Raw genomic sequence first — 8236 nt, 5'->3', positions numbered from 1 at the left:
CGTATGGGAGTAAAGAGGACTTGATACTTAATGCTATGGTTGGTTTTCACAACCTTAATGATCTTTAGTAGTTGCGGATGCTTGCTAGGGGTCCAATCATAAGTGCATATGATCCAAGTAGAGAAAGTATGTTAGCTCATGCCACTCCCTCATATAAAATTGCAAGAACGATTACCGGTACTTGTTATCGATTGCCTAGGGACAAATAACTTTCTTGTTGACACAAACCCTTTTGCTAAACACCTAACTTTTATTATCTTGCAAAGTACTTCTAGTTTTATTCTTGCAAAGTAGTTCTAGCATCACTCTTACAAAATAGTTGCATACTTGTTTCTGAAGGAAATATGCCCTAGAGGCAATAATAAAGTTATTATTTATTTCCTCATATCATGATAAATGTTTATTATTCATGCTAGAATTGTATTAACCGGAAACATAATACATGTGTGAATACATGGACAAACATAGTGTCACTAGTATGCCTCTACTTGACTAGCTTGTTGATCAAAGATGGTTGAGTTTCCTAACCATAGACATGAGTTGTCATTTGATTAACGGGATCACATCATTAGGAGAATGATGTGATTGACTTGACCCATTCCGTTAGCTTAGCACTTGATCGTTTAGTTTACTGCTATTGCTTTCTTCATGACTTATACATGTTCCTATGACTATGAGATTATCCAACTCCCGAATACCGGAGGAACACTTTGTGTGCTACCAAACGTCACAACGTAACTGGGTGATTATAAAGGTGCTCTACAGGTGTCTCCGATGGTGTTCGTGGAGTTGGCATAGATCAAGAATAGGATTTGTCACTCTGATTGTCAAAGAGGTATCTCTGGGCCCTCTCGGTAATGCACATCACTATAAGCCTTGCAAGCAATGTGACTAATGAGTTAGTTGCAGGATGATGCATTACGGAACGAGTAAAGAGACTTGCCATTAATGAGATTGAGCTTGGTATTGAGATACCGACGATCGAACCTCGGGCAAGTAACCTACCGATGACAAAGGGAACAACATATGTTGTTATGCGGTTTGACCGATAAAGATCTTCGTAGAATATGTGTGAACCAATATGAGCATCCAGGTTCCGCTATTGGTTATTGACCGGAGACGTGTCTCGGTCATGTCTACATAGTTCTCGAACCCGTAGGGTCCGCACGCTTAAAGTTCTGTGACGATCGGTATTATGAGTTTATATGTTTTGATGTATCAAAGGTAGTTCGGAGTCCCGGATATGATCGCGGACATGATGAGGAGTCTTGAAATGGTCGAGACATAAAGATTGATATATTGGAAGCCTATATTTGGACATCGGAAGAGTTCCGGGTGAAATCGGGATTTTACCGGAGTGCCGGAGGGGTTAACGGAACCCCCCCGGGGGTTAATGGGCCTTGTTGGGCCCTAGTGGAGAGAGAGGGGCCGGCCAGGGCAGGCCGCGCACCCCCTCCCCCTCTGGTCCGAATTGGACTAGGAAGGGGGAGCGGCGCCCCCTTTCCTTCTCCTTCCCCCCCTTCCTTTCCCCCTCCCAGTAGGAGTAGGAAAGAGGGGAGTCCTACTCTAGTTGGAGGAGGACTCCTCCTCCTGGCGTGCCCTACAGGGCCGGCCGGCCTCCCCCCTTGCTCCTTTATATACGGGGGCAGGGGGCACCCTAGAACACACAAGTTGATCATTGATCTCTCCTAGCCGTGTGCGGTGCCCCTGAGGGAGTCCTGGACTAAGGGGTCCTCGGGCGTCCGGCCCATTAGCCATGGGCCGGACTGCTGGGTTTTGAAGATACGAAGACCAAAGATTGCACCCGTGTCCGGATGGGACTCTCCTTGGCGTGGAAGTCAAGCTTGGCGACCGGATATGTAGATTCCTTTCTTTATAATCGACCTTGTACGTGTAACCCTAGATCCTCCCGGTGCCTATATAAACCGGTGGACTTAGTCCGGAAAGGGAGATACTCATTACCATAGTCATACAGGCTAGACTTCTAGGGTTTAGCCATTACGATCTCGTGGTAGATCAAACTCTTGTAATACTCATATCCATCAAGATCAATCAAGCAGGAAGTAGGGTATTACCTCCATAGAGAGGGCCCGAACCTGGGTAAACATCGTGTCCCCTGTCTCCTGTTACTATCGACCTTAGCCGCACAGTTCGGGACCCCCTACCCAAGATCCGCCGGTTTTGACACCGACATTGGTGCTTTCATTGAGAGTTCCACTGTGCCTTCCCTTAAAGGTTTGATGGCCCCTTCAATCATCAGCAACGATGTTGTCCAAGGTGAGACCTTCCTCCCTGGACAGATCTTCGTGTTCGGCGGCTTTGCACTGCGGGCTAGCTTGTTTGGCCATCTGGAGCAGATCGATAGCTATGCCCCTGGCCATTAGGCCAGATTCGAGAGCTTGAACTACGTTGCGGACATCCGTCGAGATTTGATCTTCGCCGGATTTGAGACCGCGGCAAACACTCCTGGTCACCCCGATGAACATGACCTAAATCTGTAACCGGATCGCATCCAGGGGACAACTCCTGTAACCGCTCTAGCCTTAGATCCGGAGCAGACTGCGCCATCCAAGGATGGGAGGTTCAACCCCGCCACGGAGGCCACAGATTCCCCGGCGTTGGAACCGCACGTGGACTTAACCTCACACAATACTCGTGTCACCGGAACTCCGGACTCTTCTCTGGGTATAAGTTCCGAACCATGTGAGTCCGCGGATGCCGAACTTGATCGCTTATCGATCTTTGAGTTCAGCGCCACAGACATCTTGTAGCACCCGCCCTTGGGCGATGTGCTGAACTCATTAAAGAACCTGTCCTTGGCGGAATACTCACAGTCGAATTGTATCCGGTTTGAACTGGAGGCTGATGACGGAGAATCTCGTTTCCCACCCACCGCCCACTTCATAGCCACTTTCGAAGACCTAACCGACACGCTCGACTATGACTTCGAAGACATCGACGGTATGGACGACGATGCCGGAGAAGAGGAGGCCCAGAACCCGCCGTTCACAGGTCGATGGACGGTCACTTCCTCATATGACGTATACATGGTGGATACACCAAAAGATAATAGCGGTGATGACAAGGAAAACCCAGAGAAGGGTGACGCTCCTAAGAAACAACCAAAGCACCAGTGTCGCTCTAAACTACGCCGCAGCAGAGACAGCAACACCGGCACAGGAGACGACAACACTCCGGATGGTGCCGAAGACACGGAAGAACCCGATGAACAAACTGCCGAACATGACAATCAGGAAGATGGGCAAGTCAGCCCTGACGAACAGGCCATAGAAGAAGACTCGGAGGACGGTAGTTACCATCTGCTCTCTGAGGAGGAGGTGAGCCTCGGCAACAAAGAATTCATCGTGCCTGAGGAACCTCTCGAGCAGGAGCGCTTTAAGCTTCAGCTAATAGCCACTGCGAGGAGCCTAAAAAAGAAGCAGCAACAGCTTCAAGATGATCAAGACCTGCTCAATGACAGATGGACCGATTGTTGGGGAACGTAGTAATTTCAAAAAAATTCCTACACACACTCAAGATCATGGTGATGCATAGCAACGAGAGGGGAGAGTGTTGTCCACGTACCCTCGTAGACCGAAAGCGGAAGCGTTAACACAACGCGGTTGATATAGTCGTACGTCTTCACGATCCGACCGATCAAGTACCGAACGCACGGTACCTCCGAGTTCAGCACACGTTCAGCTCGATGACGTCCCTCGAACTCCGATCCAGCCGAGTGTTGAGGGAGAGTTTCGTCAGCACGACGGTGTGGTGACAATGATGATGTTCTACCGACGCAGGGCTTTGCCTAAGCACCGCTACGATATTATCGAGGTGTAATATGGTGGAGGGGGGCACCGCACACGGCTAAGAGATCAATGATCAATTGTGTGTCTAGAGGTGCCCCCTGCCCCCGTATATAAAGGAGCAAGGGGGGTTCGGCCGGCCAAAGGGGAGAGACGCGCCAGGAGGAGTCCTACTCCTACCGGGAGTAGGACTCCCCCCTTTTCCATGTTGGACTAGGAGAGAGAGGGGGAGAGGTGGAGGGGAGGAAGGAAAGGGGGGGCGCCCCCCTTCTCCTTGTCCTATTCGGACTGGGGGGAGGGGCGTGCGGCCCTGCTCTGGCCTCCTCTCCTCTCTTCCACCTAGGCCCACTAAGGCCCATTAAGTTACCGGGGGGTTCCGGTAACCTCCCGGTACGCCGGAAAAATCCCGATTTCACCCGGAACACTTCCGATATCCAAACATAGGCTTCCAATATATCAATCTTTATGTCTCGACCATTTCGAGACTCCTCGTTATGTCCGTGATCACATCCGGGATTCCGAACAACCTTCGGTACATCAAAACATATAAACTCATAATATAACTGTCATCGTAACATTAAGCGTGCGGACCCTACGGGTTCGAGAACTATGTAGACATGACCGAGACACCTCTCCGGTCAATAACCAATAGCGGAACCTGGATGCTCATATTGGCTCCCACATATTCTACGAAGATCTTTATCGGTCAGACCGCATAACAACATACGTTGTTCCCTTTGTCATCGGTATGTTACTTGCCCGAGATTCGATCGTCGGTATCTCGATACCTAGTTCAATGTCGTTACCGACAAGTCTCTTTACTCGTTCCGTAATACATCATCCCGCAACTAACTCATCAGTTACAATGCTTGCAAGGCTTATAGTGATGTGTATTACTGAGTGGGCCCAGAGATACCTCTCCGACAATCGGAGTGACAAATCCTAATCTCGAAATACGCCAACCCAACAAGTACCTTTGGAGACACCTGTAGAGCACCTTTATAATCACCTAGTTACGTTGTGACGTTTGGTAGCACACAAAGTGTTCTTCCGGTAAACGGGAGTTGCATAACCTCATAGTCATAGGAACATGTATAAGTCGTGAAGAAAGCAATAGCAACATACTAAACGATCTAGTGCTAAGCTAACGGAATGGGTCAAGTCAATCACATCATTCTCCTAATGATGTGATCCCGTTAATCAAATGACAACTCATGTCTATGGCTAGGAAACATAACCATCTTTGATCAACGAGCTAGTCAAGTAGAGGCATACTAGTGACACTCTGTTTGTCTATGTATTCACACAAGTATTATGTTTCCGGTTAATACAATTCTAGCATGAATACTAAACATTTATCATGATATAAGGAAATAAATAATAACTTTATTATTGCCTCTAGGGCATATTTCGTTCAGTCTCCCACTTGCACTAGAGTCAATAATCTAGATTACACAGTAATGATTCTTACTCCCATGGAGTCTTGGTGTTGATCATGTTTTGCTCGTGGAAGAGGCTTAGTCAACGGGTCTGCAACATTCAGATCCGTATGTATCTTGCAAATTTCTATTTCTCCCACCTGGACTAAATCCCGGATGGAATTGAAGTGTCTTTTGATGTGCTTGGTTCTCTTGTGAAATCTGGATTCCTTTGCTAAGGCAATTGCACCAGTATTGTCACAAAATATTTTCATTGGACCCGATGCACTAGGTATGACAGCTAGATCGGATATGAACTCCTTCATCCAGACTCCTTCATTTGCTGCTTCCGAAGCAGCTATGTACTCCGCTTCACACGTAGATCCCGCCACGACACTTTGCTTAGAACTGCACCAACTGACAGCTCCACCGTTCAATGTAAACACGTATCCGGTTTGCGATTTAGAATCGTCCGGATCAGTGTCAAAGCTTGCATCAACGTAACCATTTACGGTGAGCTCTTTGTCACCTCCATACACGAGAAACATATCCTTAGTCCTTTTTAGGTATTTCAGGATGTTCTTGACCGCTGTCCAGTGATCCACTCCTGGATTACTTTGGTACCTCCCTGCTAAACTTATAGCAAGCCACACATCAGGTCTGGTACACAGCATTGCATACATGATAGAGCCTATGGCTGAAGCATAGGGAACATCTTTCATCTTCTCTCTATCTTCTGCAGTGGTCGGGCATTGAGTCTTACTCAATCTCACACCTTGTAATACAGGCAAGAACCCTTTCTTTGCTTGATCCATTTTGAACTTCTTCAAAACTTTGTCAAGGTATGTGCTTTGTGAAAGTCCAATTAAGCGTCTTGATCTATCTCTATAGATCTTGATGCCCAATATATATGCAGCTTCACCGAGGTCTTTCATTGAAAAACTCTTATTCAAGTATCCCTTTATGCTATCCAGAAATTCTGTATCATTTCCAATTAGCAATATGTCATCCACATATAATATCAGAAATGCTACTGAGCTCCCACTCACTTTCTTGTAAATACAGGCTTCTCCAAAAGTCTGTATAAAACCAAATGCTTTGATCACACTATCAAAGCATTTATTCCAACTCCGAGAGGCTTGCACCAGTCCATAAATGGATCGCTGGAGCTTGCACACTTTGTTAGCTCCCTTTGGATCGACAAAACCTTCTGGTTGCATCATATACAACTCTTCTTCCAGAAATCCATTCAGGAATGCAGTTTTGACATCCATTTGCCAAATTTCATAATCATAAAATGCGGCAATTGCTAACATGATTCGGACAGGCTTGAGCATCGCTACGGGTGAGAAGGTCTCATCGTAGTCAATCCCTTGAACTTGTCGAAAACCTTTCGCAACAAGTCGAGCTTTATAGACAGTAACATTACCGTCAGCATCAGTCTTCTTCTTGAAGATCCATTTATTTTCAATGGCTTGCCGATCATCGGGCAAGTCAACCAAAGTCCATACTTTGTTCTCATACATGGATCCCATCTCGGATTTCATGGCCTCAAGCCATTTTGCGGAATCTGGGCTCACCATCGCTTCTTCATAGTTCGTAGGTTCGTCATGGTCTAGTAACATAACCTCCAGAACAGGATTACCATACCACTCTGGTGTGGATCTTAATCTGGTTGACCTACGAGGTTCAGTAATAACTTGATCTGAAGTTTCATGATCATTATCATTAACTTCCTCACTAATTGGTGTAGGTGTCGCAGAAACTGGTTTCTGTGATGATCTACTTTCCAATAAGGGAGCAGGTACAGTTACCTCATCAAGTTCTACTTTCCTCCCACTCACTTCTTTCGAGAGAAACTCCTTCTCTAGAAAGGATCCATTCTTAGCAACAAATGTGTTGCCTTCGGATCTGTGATAGAAGGTGTACCCAACAGTCTCCTTTGGGTATCCTATGAAGAAACATTTCTCCGATTTAGGTTCGAGCTTATCAGGTTGAAGTTCCTTCACATAAGCATCGCAACTCCAAACTTTAAGAAACGACAACTTTGGTTTCTTGCCAAACCATAGTTCATAAGGCGTCATCTCAACGGATTTCGATGGTGCCCTATTTAGAGTGAATGCAGCCGTCTCTAAAGCATAACCCCAAAATGATAGCGGTAAATTAGTAAGAGACATCATAGATCGCACCATATCTAGTAAAGTACGATTACGACGTTCGGACACACCATTACGTTGTGGTGTTCTGGGTGGCGTGAGTTGCGAAACTATTCCGCATTGTTTCAAATGTAGGCCAAACTCGTAACTCAAATATTCTCCTCCACGATCTGATCGTAGAAACTTTATTTTCTTGTTACGATGATTTTCAACTTCGCTCTGAAATTCTTTGAACTTTTCAAATGTTTCAGACTTATGTTTCATTAAGTAGATATACCCATATCTGCTCAAATCATCTGTGAAGGTGAGAAAATAACGATATCCGCCACGAGCCTCAATATTCATTGGACCACATACATCTGTATGTATGATTTTCAACAAATTAGTTGCTCTCTCCATAGTTCCGGAGAACGGTGTTTTTGTCATCTTGCCCATGAGACACGGTTCGCAAGTACCAAGTGATTCATAATCAAGTGATTCCAAAAGTCCATCATTATGGAGTTTCTTCATGCGCTTTACACCGATATGACCTAAACGGCAGTGCCACAAATAAGTTGCACTATCATTATCAACTCTGCATCTTTTGGCTTCGACATTATGAATATGTGTGTCACTACTACCGAGATTCATTAAAAATAGACCACTCTTCAAGGGTGCATGACCATAAAAGATATTACTCATATAAATAGAACAACCATTATTCTCTGATTTAAATGAATAACCGTCTCGCATCAAACAAGATCCAGATATAATGTTCATGCTCAACGCTGGCACCAAATAACAATTATTTAGGTCTAATACTAATCCCGAAGGTAGATGTAGAGGTAGCGTGCTGACGGCGATCACATCGACTTTG

Source organism: Aegilops tauschii, chromosome 7 (assembly GCF_002575655.3).
Source record: "Aegilops tauschii subsp. strangulata cultivar AL8/78 chromosome 7, Aet v6.0, whole genome shotgun sequence".
Classification (NCBI taxonomy): Eukaryota; Viridiplantae; Streptophyta; class Magnoliopsida; order Poales; family Poaceae; genus Aegilops; species Aegilops tauschii.
Note: the sequence above shows the minus strand (reverse complement) of the source record.